The sequence below is a fragment of the Cebus imitator genome, unplaced genomic scaffold, assembly GCF_001604975.1.
Source record: "Cebus imitator isolate Cc_AM_T3 unplaced genomic scaffold, Cebus_imitator-1.0 Scaffold29, whole genome shotgun sequence".
NCBI classification, from domain to species: Eukaryota; Metazoa; Chordata; class Mammalia; order Primates; family Cebidae; genus Cebus; species Cebus imitator.
The window spans coordinates 8,965,720-8,986,551 of record NW_016107344.1 but is presented as its reverse complement, the minus strand read 5'-3'; positions in this window follow the sequence as shown (position 1 = coordinate 8,986,551).

Here is a 20,832-nt window from a genome sequence, read left to right as displayed (position 1 = left end):
CAGTGTTATCCAAAGACATCATGAAACAAAAACTACAGAGTGGTGTTCCTCGTCAAAATAGACAGAAAAATCTTTAACACAATGTTAGCAAACCAAACCAAGTAACATACAAAAAAGTAATACATATAAAAATATCATAAACCATGGCAGTAATTCTACCAGCTTAAAATCCAGCTAGCAGAACTCCATCTTTACTAACGAAGACAAGGTCGTTATACCACCTGAAAGTGAATTAATGTAATACATCATGTTAGTAGAATAAAGGACAAATCCACGTGATCATCTCAGTAGATTCAGCAAAAGCATTTGCCAAGACAAATACCCATTCACAATACAAACTTTACAAATAAGGAATAGAAGGGAACTTCTTCCACCTGTTCTGAATATTTTATAAACAAATACTAGTGCTAACATCATACCCAATGCTGAAATACTGACTGCTTTCCTCTTAAGATAAAGAACAAGTCAGGATGTCCACTCGCACAACTTCTCTGCAACATTGTATAGGAGCCTCCAGCCAAGGTAACAAGGCAGAAATTTAAAAAATTGAAGGCATGCAAATTGGAAAGGAGAAAGTAAAGCTGTCTTTATTAGCAGGCAACATGATCCTGTAGAAATTTCTATAGAAAATTATAAGATATATACAAAAAACAAAGCAAAAAGCTAATAGAACTAATAAGCAAGTTCAAGGTTACAGAATACAAAATTAATAAACAAAAAAGTCAGTTGTATGTTTAAACATTAGCAAACAATAGAAAATAAACTTAAGAAAACAATTTCATTCCAAATAACATGAAAAATAATATGACATTTAAGAATGAATTTAACAAAACAAGTGCCAATGGTCATGAGCAAATTTTCTGGGTTGATAGAAACGCTTTGAAGCTTGTTGCACAACCACACAAACTTACTGACAATCCCCAAACTATGCCCTTTGATAAATTTATAATATATTGATTATACCTCAATAATGCTGAATACTGAATACCCAAATATATAGAGCTCCGTAAAAAGAGAAAAACTCAATTCTCTTTCGTTTCTTTTTCTTTATTCGAGGTGGAGTCTCAGGCTGGAGTGCAGTGGCGCAGTCTAGGTTCACTGCAACCTCCGCCTCCCAGGTTCAAGCAATTCGCCTGCCTCAGCCTCCCCAGTAGCTGGGATTGCAGGCACCTGCCACCATGCCCAGCTAATTTTTTTTTTTTTTTAGTGGAGACAGTTTCACCATGTTGGCCAGGCTGGTCTTGAACTCCTGACTACATGATCTGCCAGCTTGGCCTCCCAAAGTGCTGGGATTACAGGCGTGAGCCACGCACCTGGCCAAAAAACTGAATTATCTTTCTATTCTCACAATAGAAAAGGATATTATAAAATTAATGTCACATGATGAGGCAACCAAAGATTTTGCAGCAAAAATGTGAGGGAAAGGAGTTTTAGAGATTAGTGCATTAATAAATAGGAATATTATTTCATTTTTTCTGGGTTATTTTGTAGTATTTGTCAGCACTAAAATGTTCTTTCTAAATAAATGTTTACTTTGTTTTTATTTATAATTTGTATTTTTTTAAAGGGGTCCCTAAAATTGTGTGAATTTGCATCTTATAAAAATCAACTTTTGCTTCTACTCCTGTTCTCTGGCCTTTCTCCAGAGAACCACTTTTACTAGCCTATCTTACAGCCTTCCAGAGATAATCTAATTAAATTATAATATAACCCAAATTAACCATAACAACGTAACAGATAATATAGACTTTCACAGCAACCCTATGAGATTGGTACTTTTATTTTTAAATTTTTTATAGGTATTATTTTCACCCCATTTTTTTAGATGAGGACACCAAGGCACCAAAAGGTATAGTAATTTTCCTATGGTATGTTTCAAACCCAGGCAATCCAGCTTCAGACCCTATCCTTTTTTTTTTTTAGACATAGGATCTTGCTCTGTTTCCCAGGCTGGAGTAGAAGTAGCTCAATCACAGCTCACTGCAGCCTGAAACTCCTGAGCTCAAGCAATCCCCAAGCACCTAGAACTACAGGCACACACCCAGCATGCCCAGTTAATTTTTAAATTTCTTTTTATATATATATGGGGTCTTGCTATGTTGCCCAAGCTAGTCCCGAGCTCCTGGGCTCAAGTGATCCTCCCACCTCAACCCCATAAAGTGCTGGGATGGCGTGAACCATCTTGCCCAATCCAGAGTATATTCTTAACTGTTGCACGCAATTGCCTTTCAGTGCATACGTGTGTGTGTGTGTGTGTGTGTTTGTGTGTGTGTGTGTGTGTGTGTGTGTGGTGGGGGGGTGATAATTTAAGCATAGAACTCCATTTTGTTACACATCCTACACACATTTTTCTGCACTGTTTTTTAATGCTCAACAATACATCTTGGAGACAGGACTGGCTACATAATTTTCCAGGCCCAGCACAAAATGAAAATGTGAGGGCCCTTGTTCAAAAATTATTAAAAATATCAAGAAGGCAATAGCAGAGAATCAAACCAAGCATAGGGGCCTTTTCGTTGGATGCCCCAAGCCCCTGCCCATGCTTGCATGTTTATGAAGTCAGCCCTTCATGGAGATCCCGGAACCCAGAAGTTTTACCTCTAACATTTATCACAATTGCATCTGCTTCTCATTGACTGATCGTTAGTTGATCATAGAAATTACACGCCACCTTCATGCCATATCTAGGGACATGCCAACTGTTTTGCTGAGGTTGTCAATCTATTGGAGGGAGGAAACAAGCACGCCCACACAGCTCCTGCTGTTGACTAAGAGAAAAAAATGACAGTCTGGCTATGTACACGTATGGGTAGAGATCTGGAGATGGGAAATCTTTCGTCTGCAGCGACCTTGCCTCTTATTGTTCACTTTACTTTTAGTAAGGTAATTTAGGTCACTAACATTGATGAGATCAACAAAACCAGCACTAAATTCTTTCTTTTTGCCAATCTCTCCTCCCACTAAAACCAAAATTATTCCAGCTAAGTAAAATTTTATTAAGCTGTTTTACCCAAACACCACTGAAAAACTGGATGGTTAGATTCTTTGCAGCATTTCATAAGATTTGGACTTTTTCTTGCCTTCACAGGGTAAAGCAGGGGCCATCTTAAGAGCTTTGGCTCATCTGCCTGCCACTGTGAAGATCAGAAGCAAGCCACTGAGCTGAAGACCCTTCACATCCTTTTCTGCCCTGCAGATGGAAAATTTGTTTCATCTCTTCTGCATTTCCTGGCTGATGTCCTATAGTGACTTGGGAAGTTAATTTGACGACTTGTTCACATTTATTGAATGAATAGCTAACAACAGAGTTAATTCTAACTGAAGTGACTACAGAGCATGAGTCACTGGCCAGGCAAAGAAAATCTACTTCAGAGTCACCCAGTAGGTTACAGGCAAGGGAATCAAAAAAAAAAAAAAAAAAAAAAAAGCCTTTTCCAAAAAAAAAAAAAAAAAAAAAAAAAAATAGCAGAGAGGAAAATTTCCAGAACATTTCCATTTAGAAACACGATCAGACTTGTTGACTAAGGTAGCGATGTTATCTAGGGTATGCATTTGACAATCTGGCACAGGTGATGAAACTGACAAACACACACAAGGAACTAGCACATTATCTGTAAATTGGTTGTGATTGAATATTTCATGTCATCAAGGGAATAGAGGCAATGAAAGAAAAGCCTTAGTTCTCTGCAAAGAAAAGAATTTCTGTCAGAAAGAGACTAGGAAATAAAAGAGAAAATGTCTTAAGAGCGATCACTATGCATTTGGTAAAGTACATATTGTAAAAGGAAAAGGGAAAAGCAGCTTGATTCTGAAACTCTATTCAGTGTAATTTTGTGTAAGCCGTTCTCTAAGGAGAGAGATTGAACCCTAATCAACCAGCATCTTCTTCCAGATGGCTCTAAGTGTGCCTTCATCGGTTTTTTAAGAGAGGGTGGAGATGATTCCTTACTATGAGGAAAGGCACATGCTGAGGTTTGATCAAAGGGTTTTGCCAATACATATTTATAACTTGAAGAGCACTCTCAGAATGGTTTGTAAGGGTTTTCCCTTTACCCATTCTCTGCTTGGCATTTGTTGGCTCATAATTGCTGAGATGTTGGCATGCTTCAGCAGAATTCTGGTTCTTGAGTAGCTAAGTGGCAAGTCCACAGATTTTTTTTTTTACAGGAGACCCTTAATCAATACTTGTTGAATGAATGAAAATAAAGAGATCGCATTCCCTTATCCAAAGTTATAGCAGCTGAGAAAGTAGGAACTAAAGGAGGAAAGCCAGGTTGGCTTGCTTCAGCTGAAGGCAAAGAGCTTACGTGCCATCCTTGTCTACACAGGCTAGTGTAATGTGAACACAGATGCAAAATTTGATTCTGTGGCACGTCCAGCTTCGTGAGCAACTTCAGCTGTTTGTCTTATAAACACAGAAACAGGGCTTTACCTGAAACAACGCTTCTGTGTCAATGAAGTCATAATTGCTAAGGAGTTGCTGGGAGAAAGGATTCTTGAGATAGGGTTCCTGGCTATTGCATGTATTTATTCATTTCTTTACCTATGCAAGGATTTATTGAGCACCTACTAAGTCTCAGTCAGTGTACTAAAATCCTGAGGATATACAGGTGAATAAAACATACTCTGCCTGCCACCTCAAATTTACAATCTAGTAGGAATAATTGAATTGCAATAGTGTTTGATGAACACTATGCCACCATTGCTATGGGAGCACATTTTGAAGTATATTTAATCCAAATATGTGGAGTTATAAAGCATCCCCAAAGAAAAGGGAAAAAAGCATAGACCTGAAAAATGAGTATGACCTAGCCAGGTGAAAGGTGAGGAAGGATGTTCCAATCAAAGGGAACAGCATTTGTAAAAGGCTAAAGGCAAGTTCAGGGAGAAGCATGCTGGGAACTAATCAGAGTTCATGATGACTGAGGGTAGAGTTGGGTGGGTAGAGGGGAGATGGGATAGGTTTGGAAGGGTAGAGAGGACAACAAGTCACCCACCCTCTTTCATACTTGCATAGGGATCTATATTTAATTGAATTAAATTCTGCAAACTTGGACTGTGCTATATGCTGTCAGATATAACAGGATTAGCAGGAAGCTGTCTTTGCCCTCAAGGAGTCTGAGTCAGTAGCAAATTCCCAGCGCCCAGGATCTATGTCAAATCACAGAACAGATAATCTACGAGATGGGAGATATCCCACAATGGTACCAAGTGCTGATTCAGTAATGCTGGCTTGTGAAGGAAGGATAATCTGATTCTTTCACGTAGGTGATTTTAACGTGATACGGGAGTATGTATGAGTATATGTTTAAAACACACTGAGAAATATTCTATTTTTAATAGAAAGTGTAAAGTTTATTGAAAACACATCTGCTATTGAAATGGTAAAGATCGCTTTTTTCCCAATCAGTTTATCAATCTACAGATGAATATTACTTATCACTATAATATGACAGAATTCCCTGGGATATATACCCAAAGGAATATAAATCATTCTATTATAAAGATACATGCACACATATGTTCTTTGCAGCATTATTCACAATAGCAAAGATGTGAAATCAACCCAAATGCCCACTGATGGTAGACTAGATAAAGGAAATGTGGTACATATACACCATGGAATACTATGCAGCCTTAAAAAGGAATCAGATCACATCCTTTGAAGGGACATGGCTAGCACTGGAAGCCATTATCCTCAGCAAACTGATGCAGGAACAGAAAACCAAACACTGCATGTTCTCACTTATAAGTGGGAGCCGAACAATGAGAACACATAGACACAGGGAGGGGAACAACATACACTGGGGCCTGCGGGGGTGGAGGGGTTGTGGCGAGAAAGAGCATTAGGTAAAACAGCTGACGCATGCTGGGCTTAATACATAGGTGATGCGTTGGTAGGTGCAGCAAACCAGCATTTACCTATGTAAGAAACCAGCACATCCTGCACATGTACCCCAAAAATAAAAATAAAAATTAAGAGAGATATTCTTAAATTCATTTTATGAACATTAGGAAATGAAGCTTATTTAAATATATTATTAATCAAAATTATCTAAATTTTAGAAACATTAAGATGGAAATTTTATCATAGAATAAAATTACAGTGTATGCTTTGTGATGCAGTAGTAACAGGTGGAACTCAAAAATTTAAAGAACAAATTCACCTCAAAGTTCTCTTTCTTTTGGTAGGATTTTGAAAAATCTGAACTCCATCCGATTTGGAAAAGTAATTACAGAGTATCATTTTCCCCTCAAAGTCTGCATATTTGACTAAGCTATAATCTAAAGAATCTTCTAGGACTTTGGAGAAATATAGCAAATATGCTATACTCCTGTATCAGGGACTTAATAAAAATTGTATTAAATTAGTGAATGAATGAACTAATTTCCTCATTTGAGAACTGTTGGTTTATAGACCTTGTCTACTGATCTTTGTGTGCTGAGTGAGTCTGCAAAAGCTGATTTTATAATTAAAAAGGTAACGCAATCTGTGCCATGTTTGCTATAAAATGTTTTTTCTAGTATTGTGGGGGGGGCATACATTTGTGTGAGCAATTTTGTCCCATGTTCCCCAGTCATGTTTACTCTTCTAGACACAGGGATCTTTCCTGCTTTGGGAGATGCCCTGAGCATTTAGAAACCCCCAAATGGCAATTTTAGAGAAATTTTAGAGAAAACTTGCAATTTTAGAGACATAAAAATAAAGACAGTGCATATTTTAAAGCTATGGATCTTTAAATGAGTATGCTGAAGCTAACATTAATTGTCGAGCTATTTATCATCATGGCGAAAAACTGATGATTTTTAATAATATTTCTCTTCAGTATAATTTTGGTTGGATGATAAGTTTTTTAACAAAGTCTTTTCTGGACACCCATTCATGTAGACTCCAGTTCCAACCTTAATCTGAGCTGTGATTTGTTGATCTTCAGAGCATGAGTTCTTTGAACAAAGAGGTACACAGACAATTACAACTCAACAAACCAACTAATTAAAATAATAACTTTGAAAACCACTACCATAGACCAGGTGCTCCCATTCTCTGGCCAGAAGACTCTTGGAGCCAAGACAAAAACATTTCAAATCCATGTGTTTACCAAGAAGTCTCTGTACTAAACAAGTAATCTTATGCAAATACCTGTGCCATCTTCTAAAAATATATTCAGATAGTTTTGTGTGTTAATAAATAGAAAACATTTAAGGGTTACTAAATTTATGATAGTTTTTTTTTTTTTGTCTTATGTTCTCAAGCAACATATTCTAAAAGCAGAATAATGAGATAGCTTGAAATATTTTTACCTTAAAAAAGAATCCTCATTCTGCAGAGAAGAAGGTCTGCTTACTTTTTCCTGCAAGTGAGAGAATTGTTTTTTTTTGTTTGTTTGTTTTAATTCACAGGTCACTTTTAAGCAAATTATACACAACGTTGCAAATAAATAGTCTGAGGATTGTAATTAAGCCCAGCAGAATTTTAGCCTGTCCAGGTAATAGGCCTATGCATTGTTCTCCACCTACACAGAGTCCCTCAAAAGTACATGAGTTATTCAAAAAGAAAAGCATATCAACTTCTCTGCTAAGAACTGTAGGACTGCATTATAATCTCAGTTGCAGCAACTTTCTTTGGCTTTACTTATCAGATAATGTTATCACCTTTTTCCATTGCACGATCCTTTCATTATGTTTTTAAAGATGTAATGATTCATGTGACTCATTGCAAGCTAATCTCAAATTCTTTTTGGAAGTAGGTGTGGCATGAATAATAAACTAATTAACTTGCAATGTTGTACCAGAAATGATTCCATTTTAAAGCCTTTTCTGAGTAATGTGTCCTCCTAGGCCTAAATCTTTGTCAGAATGAGGAACAAAGTTTTCAAAGTCAGGCAAACAGTATCAACTCAACACTTAACTGGCCATTTTGTATGTGCTACTTGGTGCTAGGAAACAGAAATAAATCAGAATCACCTGCCATGTCCTTGTTATATATCAGCTGAGAAAGTTACAGGGGTGGGAGAGGGAGCGGTCTTCGGCAGCCGCATTCACAATTTCATTTTTGCTTTTTCTGAAGTGTATAGAAGCGGAGAAAAGAGAGCAATGGGATTGTTATGGCACTTAGGGAAGTAGAGAGTGAATCAAGAACGTTTGCTGCACCAAAGAGACATTTGAGAAATGCTGAAGGATTAGCTGTATTTCACCATGCAAAGAAGAGAGGGAGGTTACTCCAGGGAAAGGGATCAGCTTCACACAAAGGCACCGCCCCCGTTTGCCTTCTACCTTTGTGGTCGTTTTATTAGCTCTTTCTCCTTTACCCATTCCTAAAAAATTGGGGTTACAAAGGACTCTAGCCTGGGCCCACTGAATCATGTCATTCTACAAACAAATCTTAAGCAGTCTCGCCCATACCCATGAATGGCTGGATTCCTATCTTTCTGTCTATTGCATCTAAATATGTATCTGTCGCCCCAATCTCTTTGCTTAATACCAGATGAGTAGAAACCAAATCCTTCTAGACATCACTTCTTTGGTATCTCACAGATCCTTCAAACTCAACATGTTCAGAACTAAACTCCTCTCCTCCTCATACTGTTTCTCCTCCCGTTTTCCTGTTTTTGTTATGGGCACGACAATCTCCATTATTCCCTTTTTCCCACCCATAGCTCCCATTCAATAACTTACCAGGTCCTGTCCTGAATTGCGTCCTAAATTATAAAAATCTACGTCCTAAATTACTGAATAGTAACCAGCTGGCAGAAGGTGAGAAAGGGATAAACAGGAATGTGAGGCTCATGGAAATGGTGCTCGCCAGAAGTGAGGCCCAGAGGTTCTAGTATAGTACCAGGCATAACTTGGTGTTGGATATTGTTGGTAGTTACAGTGAGTGTCTAGCTGTGTCTGAAGGCTACAGACCCAGCAAGCTTAGCACATACTATTCCTGCATGGTGGGAAGGAATTACCAGTGCTCCTAGCAAATCCATTTGTCTTATAGCAAATAGTGCTCTCTGTGGTTCCAAGACCAGGAGTCATGGTAGAGGCTCCTAATGTGTAGTAGGTGAGGTTTCGCTCTCTCCTCCTCATTTCCAACATTGATTAGTCTGCTAGAGAACTCGTGACAAATATGCTATACTCCTGTATCAAGGACTTAATAAAAATTGCACTAAATTACTGAATGAATGAACCAATTTCCTCATTTGAGAACTGTTGGTTTATAGACCTTGTCTATTGATCTTTGTGTGCTGAGTGAGTCTGCAAAAGCTGATTTTATAATTAAAAACGTCACATTTGCTAACTGTCACATTTGCTACAAAATGTTTTTTCTAGTTTTGCGTGGGGGGTATATTTGTGTGAGCAAATTTCTCCCATGTTCCCTGGTCATCTTTACTCTTCCAGACACAGGGATCTTTCCTGCTTTGGCAGATGCCCTGAGCATTTAGAAATCCCCAAGTGGCCCAGGGAAAGGGATTCCAGTCCAGAAGGGCACTCCAGATCATATACATGATTCAACACTAAATACTTTCATTCAGGCAGAGCTTTTCACTTGAATGTAAAACAATTCCATATTTTAAAAAATGCTTTCAAACACAACATACGACACTTCAGTTAACTAAACGTTTGGAGTAAGTTTTCAGTATAACTCGTTTCACTTCAGTATGTCTATTTTCAGAATGGCCATTGTGCCAAGGACAAGTTGATCAAGTGACTTCCCCTAAGTGTTCTGGCAATCCACCCTGATGACACACTGCCAGTTATCAAAAGCACAATCAAGCTCAGTAGAACTGAAGCCTAAGCCTGCAGGGCTGAGACCACTGCGCTTTGAAAACAGGCCCTTCAGCATGGTGAAGCTCCGTCTCTACTAAAACATAAAAAATTAGCCTGTCGTCCCAACTACAGCCTCGAAAGGCTGAGGCAGGGAAATCGCTTGAACCTGGGGGGCAGAGGTTGCAGTGAGCCGAGATCCCCCCACTGCACTCCAGCCTGGCAACAGAGCAAGACTCTGTCTCAAAAATAAACAAATAAATAAAAATAAAAACAGGCCCTCAGTGTACTGAGTCCTGTCTGGAGATTGGTCTTGAGTCCCTTTAATTCATGAAAAAAAAACCAAGCATTTTAAAATTATTACTAAAGTTAATCATGACAAGGAATGTTAATGACAAAGAAAGTAGGAATCAAAGTGAACTTCCTTCTTTAGTCCCTCAATTCACCCACATCCCCATAAATATTAACCAAATAGTAATACAATATACATATTGTTGTATACCTTGCTTTTTCATTGAATAATAGGTGCTTTATGATATATAATAATAACCTGTATAACTAGTTTTCATATTGATAAACACTACCACATATTGATAAGCCTGTGGCAAATATAATTAAGAAGGGAGTTAATATCAAATGAAGAAACAATATCACTGAAATAACTGGTAACTATAGATAGAACATTAAAAGAATTGTAATAAATGGATGATTTTTCCGAGAAACTCTCAAATAAATTGTAAGGTTACCATGGGACCAAGGATGCAGAGGTCATTTTAACTTCAGGATACACTAAGCCCAAGCAGATGTGGCTGATCTGCTTACCAGAGTCACCACACTTGCCTAAAGATATTACACCTCCAATAAACTCATTGTTCTGTGTCTAAGAAGTGCCTAGCACTCAATAAATATTTGTGGAATGAAGGAATCCACTATGCAAAGTGAACCAGTCATTAATCTTGGGAGCTCACTTTCTGAAGCACTCGCCTCTATGGGACTGTCACCCACCACTCCTACAACAGCCTTCATCTGCAAGTTAGATGCTAGCAATTCCTTTTTTTCTTTAGCCCTTCTGTCAGTAGGATTAGAAACAGGTTCTGATTTAGTAGGAGCTTGTTCTCACAACTAACCTTATGCTTTCCTGCCCAAATTAATTGAAGGTAATCAAATTCATCCTCCTTATAGCAGACCTCCATGGGTGTATTATTCTGTTTTCACACTGCTATAAAAAAAGTATCCGAGACTGGGTAATTTATAAAGGAAAGGGGTTTAATTGACTCACAGTTCTGCATGGCTGGGGAGATCTCAGGAAACTTACAATCATGGCGAAAGGGTAAGCAGGCACCTTCTTCACAAGGTGGCGGGAGAGAGAGTGTGTGAAGGAGGAGCTGTCAGACACTTAGAAAACCATGAGACCTTATGAGAATTCACTCACTATCTTGAGAACAGCATGGGGGAAAATTGTCCCCATGATCCAATCACCTCCCTTCCTTGACATGTGAGGATTACAATTTGAGATGAGATTTGGGTGGGGACACAGAGCCAAACCATATCAATGGGTTATCAGTTTTCTCCCTGATGATGAATATTAACATCTTTTGGTGGGAAAATAGTATAAGGACAGTGAAGTTCTTTGACTTTGATTTGGGATCAGGTGACTAAATGAATCCTCTCCTTGTGCAGATGTCTAAGTCAGAAATATTTATTTTTCCACAGAATTTTAGTTTTTTATATAATTCTTAATGTAGCTACCGATTATTTAACAATGACAGGGTAGCTATTGCTTCTGCTCTGTTAAGATGCTTAACATTACCATTTACTCAGTTTGAGGCTTTGCTCACTGGAAAGAAATGTGGGGACCATTCCCATGATAGCTAGCAAAAGGACCCTCAGTTTATTTGGAGCTGTGAATAGACAAGAATGAAAGTAGAAATTGGATTTGGCCAGGCACGGTGGCTCACGCCTGTAATCCCAGCACTTTGGGAGGCCAAGGCAGGAGATCACGAGGTCAGGAGATCGAGACTATCCTGGCCAATATGGTGAAACCCCATCACTACTAAAAATACAAAAATTAGCTGGAAGTGGTGGCATGTGCCTGTAATCCAAGCTACTTGAGAGGCTGAATCAGGAGAATCACTTGAATCAGGGAGTCAGAGGTTGCAGTGAGCCAAGATTGTGCCACTGCACTCCAGCCTGGCGACAGAGCGAGACTCCATCTCAGAAAAAAAAAAAAAGAAATTGAATTTCACTAGGCATAAGGGTTTCATTGGCTGAGGCAGAAAAGAAATATGGTCATTACAACTGGTCAGAGATTTTCATCTGTAAGAGAAAAGGGAAAAGCAGGTACATATCACTATTTCAAAGAGAGGAATGCCTGAGTTTTATTATGTGATTCAATTGATAAAGAGGACTGGAAATTAAGATATTTTTGTTATTTTCCCACCATCTGAATGTTTTCCCATTGCTCTTTCTGACTTTGGCTTTTTAAGACAATTGGCTGTGACTTGATCAAAATATCCTCTGTATGCAATGGTTTAAGAGCACAGCTCCATAACCACCATTAGAGAACAAGCAATCTAAGTAAGTCATTACATTCTAAGTACTTCTTAATTTAGAAACCAAGGAAGTAAATGTAGGCAGGAGATTTAAGAGTCCATAACAATATCAGCTTAAATGAGGCTTCTGGAGTTATGCTGTAAAAAATCTGCAGTGTTCTGTTATTGAAGTGCTACTTGGAAAATTGGAACCCACAGGCAGGCAAGAAAAGGGCTCTTTAGTGTTGCCCAGGACTTTCTCTAGGTGAGGCTTAATTTGCTAATTTTCTTCTTTTTGGAAGTGAGATTATCACTCCGATCCCTTTTCTCTTGCTGTTGACTCAAAGCTTGAAGCATCTGAGAAAGGGAGGGTTCTTCAGGATCAGGCCATCAGATGCCGCCAACTACAACCTTGACCTCTAATGTCTCCAGGTCACCTAGATCTGCAGTGTCTAGAGCAGTGGTTTACAGATCTGGCTGCACGCTAACACTGGAGGCAGTTAAAAAAAATTACTATTGCCCAGGCCCTAACCTAGACCATTAAGTCAAAATCTCTGGGGCTGTTGGTATTTTTCAAGCTCCATATGAAATTCTAACGTGCAGCAAGAATGGAGATTGGGTCCTGATACGGAGGAACAAAGGCATCCTCAAGATCAGTCTCGAGCTGGGCTTTGCTTCTAAGACAGCAGGTCTCCAGGACGGTGAAATTAGCCCTGTAGGGGTTGAGTTCCTGGCTCCCCAGTGAAGCTTGGCTTGATATTACAAATTTAGGGCAAGACTAAATGTAGAAGTGAGTCCTACTTTATCCTTTTTCTACCCCTAAGGCTGAGGTGGAAAGTAGCAGTTACCCTTGATTCACTTGATTAAAATCCAAAACCCTGTAGCAGAGCGGAGGCTTAAGAAATATCTTAGATAACCTATAGTATAGCATCATCCATTTAATTTCAGACTTCCACTTATAGATGGAATTGTGTGTTCAGACACTTTCATATCTCATTTCATTTGCACATCAACCTCTTTGAGCTAGGGTTAATAAACCATTTAATCTGGAGGTACAGAATAATATTTCAAAACATATATACAATGTGTGATGATCAGATCAGAGTCATTAGCATATCTACTGCCTCATATGTTTATTACTTCTTTGTGTTAAAAATATTCAAAATTCTCTCTTCTAGCCATTTGAAAATACTCGATATATACTAGCAAAGGTACCTGAGAATTTGTTGAACAGTGCTTCTTTTATCTGATACTCAATTGTCCTGAGAGGTTTACTTTTGGTCTATAAACATCAAGCTCAGGCATGGTGGCTCACGCCTGTAATCCCAGAACTTTGGGAAGCTGAGCCAGGAGGAAGGCCTGAAGCCAGCAGTTCAAGATCAGTCTGGGAAATAAAAAAATAAAAAATTAATTAATTAAATTGCCTGAAATTTCAGCTTCATGTTCCAGAAGAGAGACAATGATCATAATATCATGAAGACAAAACCAGTTTACCTCCTGTTTCAGCTGATGCTTCATTGCTCACTGACAGCAGCCTAGAAGCAGTGTGGTGAGGGCAGCTGTACCACCTAACGGAAAAACTAGACTTAGAATCTGGAAGTCGAGTCTGAATCCTGCTTTGGCCACTTCCTAGATGAGTGATTTTGTTGTGATTACTGAAGCTCTGACTTGTCTCTGCTTTCTTATTGTTAACTATAGTCACCCTATAGTGCTATAGTATACTAGGCCCTATTCCTCCTATCTAGCTGTAATTTTGTGTCAGCTAACCAACCTTTGCCCATACTCTCCATTCCCCTATCCTTCCCAGCTTCTAACAGCCATAATTCTACTCCCTACTTCTATGAGATCAAGTTTTTTAGCTCCCACATGAGTGAGAACATGTGGTACTTATCTTTCTGTGCCTGACTTACTTCACTTGACATATGGCCTCCAGGCTCATCCACGTTGCCTCAAATTACATTTTTTTTCTTTTTTATGGCTGAATAATATTCCATTGTATATATGTGACACATTTTATTTATTCATTCACCTGCTGTAGGACACCTAAATTGATTCCATATCAAATAGTCTATTGTGGATAGGTGCTGCAATAAACATGGCAGTGCAACTATCTCTTCAATACACCAATTTCCATTCCTTTGAAAGAATATCAAGCAGTGGGATTTTTTTAAAGTCCAACAAAGCTCCAGGAAGCAAAGCTTGAATTTGTCACATGCCAAGTACTGTGTGAAGTCACAGGAATGAAATGATGTGTTGGCATTATATTAGGTGTTGAAAGTAATCTAGACATGATTTAAAGTATATGGAGTGGTTTTTTAGATTATATGCAAATAGTACACCATTTTATATAAGAAATTTGAGCATTTGTGGATTTTACTATCCATGGAGGGTCCTGAAGCCAACCCCATGGATTCCAAGGGACAACTGTGCATTCTAACTGACACAAAGTTTCCTTAAAAGCAGCAACACATGGATGATTTTAAAATTCAACCTATTTATCTTTTTCAAACATAGTAAAATTCACTTTTTTGTCATATAGTTTTATGCACTTTTATACAGATGTGTAATCATCACCACAGTCAGAATGTATACAAATTCCATCACCCCAAAACATTCCATCATATTGTCCCTTTGGTATCAAACTCTCCCCATGCTTCCAATCCAGGGGAATCACTGGTATGTTCTCCATCCCTATGGCTTTGCATGTCCCAGGATATCATCTGAATGGAATAATTAGAATATGTAGGTTTTGAGTCTGGCTTCTTTCACATAATGGAATTCAGATCTACCTATGGTATTGTATCAGTTCCTTCATGTTTGTTGCTGAGTAGTAGTCCTTTGTAGGGATGCACTCAAGTTTATCTTTTTATCAGTTGAAGGACACTTGGGTTGTTTCTGGTTTTAAGAATAAAGCTGCTATAACCATTCACACCAAAAAAGTGCCCATTTATTTTACAAATAAAGAAGCAGAGACAAGTCAGAGCTTCAGTAATCACAACAAAATCACTCATCTAGGAAGTGGCCAAAGCAGGATTCAGACTCGACTTCCAGATTCTAAGTCTAGTTTTTCTGTTAGGTGGTACAGCTGCCCTCACCACACTGCTTCTAGGCTGCTATGCTGTCAGTGAGCAATGAAGCATCAGCTGAAACAGGAGGTAAACTGGTTTTGTCTTCATGATATTATGATCATTGTCTCTCTTTTGGAACATGAAGCTGAAATTTCAGGCAATTTAATTAATTAATTAATTTTTTAAATAATTGTGGAGATAGGATCTCACTATGTTGCCCAGGCTGGTCTTGAACTTCAGGACTTCCTCCTGGCTCAGCTCCCAAAGCTCTGGGATTACAGGCATGAGCTACCATGCCTGAGCTTGATGTTTACAGACCAAAGGTAAACCTCTCAGGACAATTGAGTACAAGATAAAAGAAGCACTTCTCATCAAATTCAGATTTAAGCTTCCAAAATTCAGCTACCTTTGCTAGTATGCACTCTTCCAAATTGGTGGCTCTGTTCTCCCTGAACTTGGGAAGGCAAGGAAAGGATTCCGAAAAGAAGAGGAGGCAGCTCATGGGATTCTTTGGCACAGAAAAATTGCTTCCCTATATCTGCTCCTTGAAAAATGACATAATTAGGGAGAGAAAGTCCCAGAGATTTTGTGGGGAAATCAAAAATGTCTGCTCTTTCCCTGTGTGTTCTAATAATTAAAGATTGACTTATGATCACACACTCTTCTAAATACATAGGGTTAAACTTTATTCACCTCTTAGCTTGAACAATTTTTAATTGTTAGAGAATAAATGTTTCAACTGGGGCCAAGAAAGGAGCAACTTCTGGATGGTGGCAAAACTGAACAAGATATGCAGATAGGCAGAATACAGATAAAGTAATGAATTACAATAATCCCTTTTTTCTTTGATTCATTTTTAAAAATAATAATAACAGTGTCAGATAAGCAACGTTAAGATTTGTGTTTCACATCTTGAACAGCTCTGGTCATTTAATATAGGACAATTAAGAGCCCAGTGACAGCATGTTTTAGAGTTTTATTAAATACTTACGCATTGAATGAAATTGATCAAGACTGGGGAGAAAAGACAAACCTTGTCTGCTTTGCAATCCCACTTGCCAAGGCTGCTGAACTACGGTTTGCATTCCAGCTGGTGCACTGTAAGATAATATTTTCCATCCTTGGGCATCCAGGAGAGGCCAGAGATGGGCCAAGCTCTTGAGGAAGTCACCTGCAGCACAAAAGATCCTCAACTATGTTCCAAATACTATTCAGTTGACCCTAGTCTGTAGTATAAATATTTTTGTTTTCTGAGTGATATCATGTGAAAAATATTGGGAAATTCTTTATACACAAAGCATCAGATAATCTAAAATCAAGCATTTCTACTTCAGATAGCCCAAGCCAGAGTTAAAGCATCTATATTTGTTAGGGCAGTCTAAATTCCCAGCTTCCCCATTGTTCCATCCATGCTCCCTGTGCGAAAATGGAGAAATGCTACCACTAGATTCAACTAGACATTCCCCAATAGGAGAACATGCATTTGCATGTCTCTGCCTTTTCCCAGTATCTCCACAGGTAGGCAAGAAAGGACAGCCACACAGAAGCCCATGAATTCCTATGTTCCATACCATATTCATGGAATATTCAATATTCATGGAATTATATTTGATAAGTGAATAACAATGAAATGCTACTGCATCTTACATTTGAGATTTGATCTAAAAGAAAACACAGAGAGAAGTCTGAGTTTTTCTGAAGACAGAATGTGATGTAAGGGGAAATATATATATAGCAATTAAATATAATTTTGGCAATTAAACATATATTTGGCAATTAAGGTAAGTACAAACAGTTGGAATTTTCAAATACCAGCTCTTTGAAGGAACAGAATGCTTTAGAATGTTCACCCTAGTACATACCCTGGCAAATGAACATAATGGCAACTATTTAAGAATGAGCATCAGGGTTATGCTGAGTAGGAAGCATGACATTCTAGAATTACAATGATAATTCTACTTTACAAAACTGAACCATATGGCATTGTTAGCCCTAAGTGCCTTTCCCTTGGAGGTTATATAAAAGAATGATGGTATATTGGATGACCTTTAATTATTCAGTTTCCTTCTAAGGATAGCGATCTGTAGTCTAGCTCCAACTGTGGGTCAGACACTAAATAAGAGAGCCTCAAAGAGAATTGCAGCCAAGGAACGAATAAATCGAAAAAACACAGCCACCTGATGTGTTTCCTTCAGACGATTCCTTTCACTCTTTAGGGCTTATGTATAGTCATCTCTCCCAATCCCTGTTGAAATGAACAAGTCTAATAACACCAGATGTGAATGGCAAATTTGAATTTTAAATTTCGAACACTATAGGTAAGAAGCAGGCAGCAACAGGGGAGCGGAGTATCGCTTTCTGAAAACAGAACCCACCTCCTACACCACAAACTTTGGGCCTTGGCAACAGGAGGCGGCAACACAGCAGCCCAGCCTGGGAGCTGCCTCTGCTGCTGCTTTCTAGAGAGCGGAGAAATGGATGTGCATGTAGCTCAGCAGCCTGGCGCAGTGAACACTGGAGTGGTGCCTGGTTCTCACACAAGTTGCACGAAAAATTCTCTGTTCTCCCGGGGGCGTCCTGGAAAGTGTGAGCTATAGGTGCAAGCAAGTAAAAAGAACACTTATTTAACAAGGGTGTGCCAGCGGTGACCCTCCATTTGTTGTCCCAGCATGCAGCACTGTAGCCTATTGGCCTGCTCGAAAGCCCCTTCAGACAGGGAGGTTTGCTGGGAGGCTGGGGTAGACGCTCAACTTCGCACACTGGCGTTAGCACTGGAGGGGTACCTTCCAGCAAAGAAAAAAAAAACATTCTTTAAACTGGGAGGGGCCGGGCAGGTAATATGGTTGGGAGGTCAGGCATACAGCTTGTCTCAAAGCTGAGTTTTCACAGCAATCACATTGTTTTTATTTAGATTGTATTATACAATCAATAAAACTTGCAAAAATCCTTAAAGATGCCTTGACGTAAAATTCATATAAGAGAATACTGCCAGGCACAGTGGCTCATGCCTGTATTCCCAACATTTTGAGAGGCCAAGGCAGGAGGATTGCCTCAGTCCAGGAGTTCGAGACCAGCCTGCCAAACACAGTAAGACCCTGTGTCCATTTTTAAAAAGAGAAAAAGGCTGGGTGCAGTGGCTCATGCCTGTAATCCCAGCACTTTGGGAGGCTGAGGCAGGTGGATCACTTGAGGTCAAGAGTTCCAGACCAGCCTGACCAACATGATGAAACTACGTCTCTACTAAAAATATAACATTAGCTGGGTATGGTGGCGCATGCCTGTAATCCCAGCTACTCGGGACCCTAAGGCAGGAGAATCACTTGAACCCAGGAGGCCAAGGTTGCAGTGAGCTGAGATCGCGCCACTGCACTCCAGCCTGGGCAACAAGAGCGAAACTCTGTCTCAAATAAATAAATAAATAAAGTGGGAGGTACTGCAGGAGATGGTGTTTCTAAGACCATGGAGAGATGGTAAAGAAAGACATGTTGGGAATTGACAGAGAGGCTGTGCAAGAACAATGTTTTCAAGTTCAACCTAAGGTCAATAGAGTTTGCTAGATACGAGAAACATGGAAATAAATGTTCTTTCTCTTTTCCAAGTGATTTGAGGAAAATATTCACTCTGAGAAAGCACTTCCTTATGCTTCTCAAGATGAAAAGAAGGTTTCTATTTATGTATCATCCAAATGTCCTGGTGAGAAGCAAAACTTATTTGTCAAACATGCTGAACCTACCCACCCATACTGACTCATCCACTATCTCAGATGCTCTCTGCAATCCAGAATCTTTAAAAAGGAAAATCAGATACTTCAATGGTGTTTTTTCCCAGATAGTTACTTATTATGACTTTTGTAGCTTTGCATTTCTTCTTTACTTCAACTTGTTATTTTTAAAAGCTTTTTGGTTTATTGCTAATTTCCCCTTTTTGTGGGCTCAGTTGTACAATATGGTATGTGTGTCAGCTTGCAATTTTGGAGCTGAATTTATGGGCCTGCTATAGTTCAAATGATATTCTATTTTGGCTTGTTTTATTTTTGCCTGGACTTGATATGTTTTATGAGGTTCTTTCCTATAGTACTGGCATTCATATCTGGCATAACCAAAATTCTGTCTCTCGTTTAATATTCCTTCAAAGCTTTAAACCTAAGTATTTTCTTTTCCTTTGTGTGATGTTGGAGCTTGTTGTGATTTTTTAAAAATATCTGGAAACATTTCCTTCCACATCAGAAACTCAAGTTTGCAAGAAATCCCTTTGGGACTCTTTAAATGTGTATTTGAAGGGCAGAGAGGAGAGACAGCCAACACTGGACCTCCTGTCCACCCAGTCCCTGTGTCCATCTGCGGGGGAAGGGATGAGGCTGGAGAGCGGAGGCTAGCCCTGATTTCCACCCAAACCCTCTGCAGCTCTTACCTGCCTGATGCCCTCTTTCCTCTCTAAGTGAGGTGCGACCACACTGCTCTTGTTAGTAACAGGCTGCTCTTCTCCAAGCTTCCCACTTCCACAGTGAAAATGAGACAGACTGCTGCTGGGTTTCTTGTACAGGCTGACTTGATCTTCCAAGAAGAATGTGAAAACAAAAACCAAAATCGTAAAGAGGTTTGGGGGAACCCAGGGTAGTTCAAAAAGACGTGTGCCGGTGTTAGCCCACAGAATAAACTTCTACACAAACCACTCCACCTAAAGAAAGCTATAAAAACCTTGATTCCTTGGGAGCCCCTTGATCCAGCCTGGTCCTGCCCCTAACTAGCTGTGTGGCTTTGCACAAGTAACTTCTCCAGGACTGAGCTTTCAGATTAGTCAGAGATGAAAGGGACAATGGGATCTTCAAGCCCAACTCTCGCATAACATTGCAGCAGCTGAGTGACCTGCCAAGGCCATGGTTAGTTAGCGGTGGGTCATCTGCCTCTCCATAAAAAAACTTTTTTTCATCACATCATACAGTTTCTCTCACCTGTAAAACTTGACTGGGGAGTGGGGAGAGGTTGGCAGTTAAGAGGGGAGGAGTGGAACAACTGCGAAAGCTTCTTGACGTTTTCATGCTGTGCAGGTCCACAACTGCGGGAAACTGGGTTGATGCACGTTCAGAGCAACCATTTCTAATATCTCCATTTCTTTCTCACTTGTCTCCTCTCCATGTCTTTCCCCCTCCCTTCCACCTTTTCTCCACATCTCATCCATGTTTTCTTCTTTATCATCTTTCTTTTTCTTTTCTATTCTTCATGATTATGAGTTAGGAAATACCTTACCTATACTTTACAGGTATTGATCGACTTACGACCTATGCATCTTACGACCATTTGACATTAAAACCACCATCGCTAGCCACGACTGCTCCGCATCTGGCAGCGCAAACATTGCCCAGCTGGGCGTACGACAGTGCGGACCAGCTTCCGGCAGCACTACCATCTCCGTGTGCACCATTTCAACTGTACATATAGCCTACTCAACTTACGACCAAATCGTGTTACGACCGGTCTGCC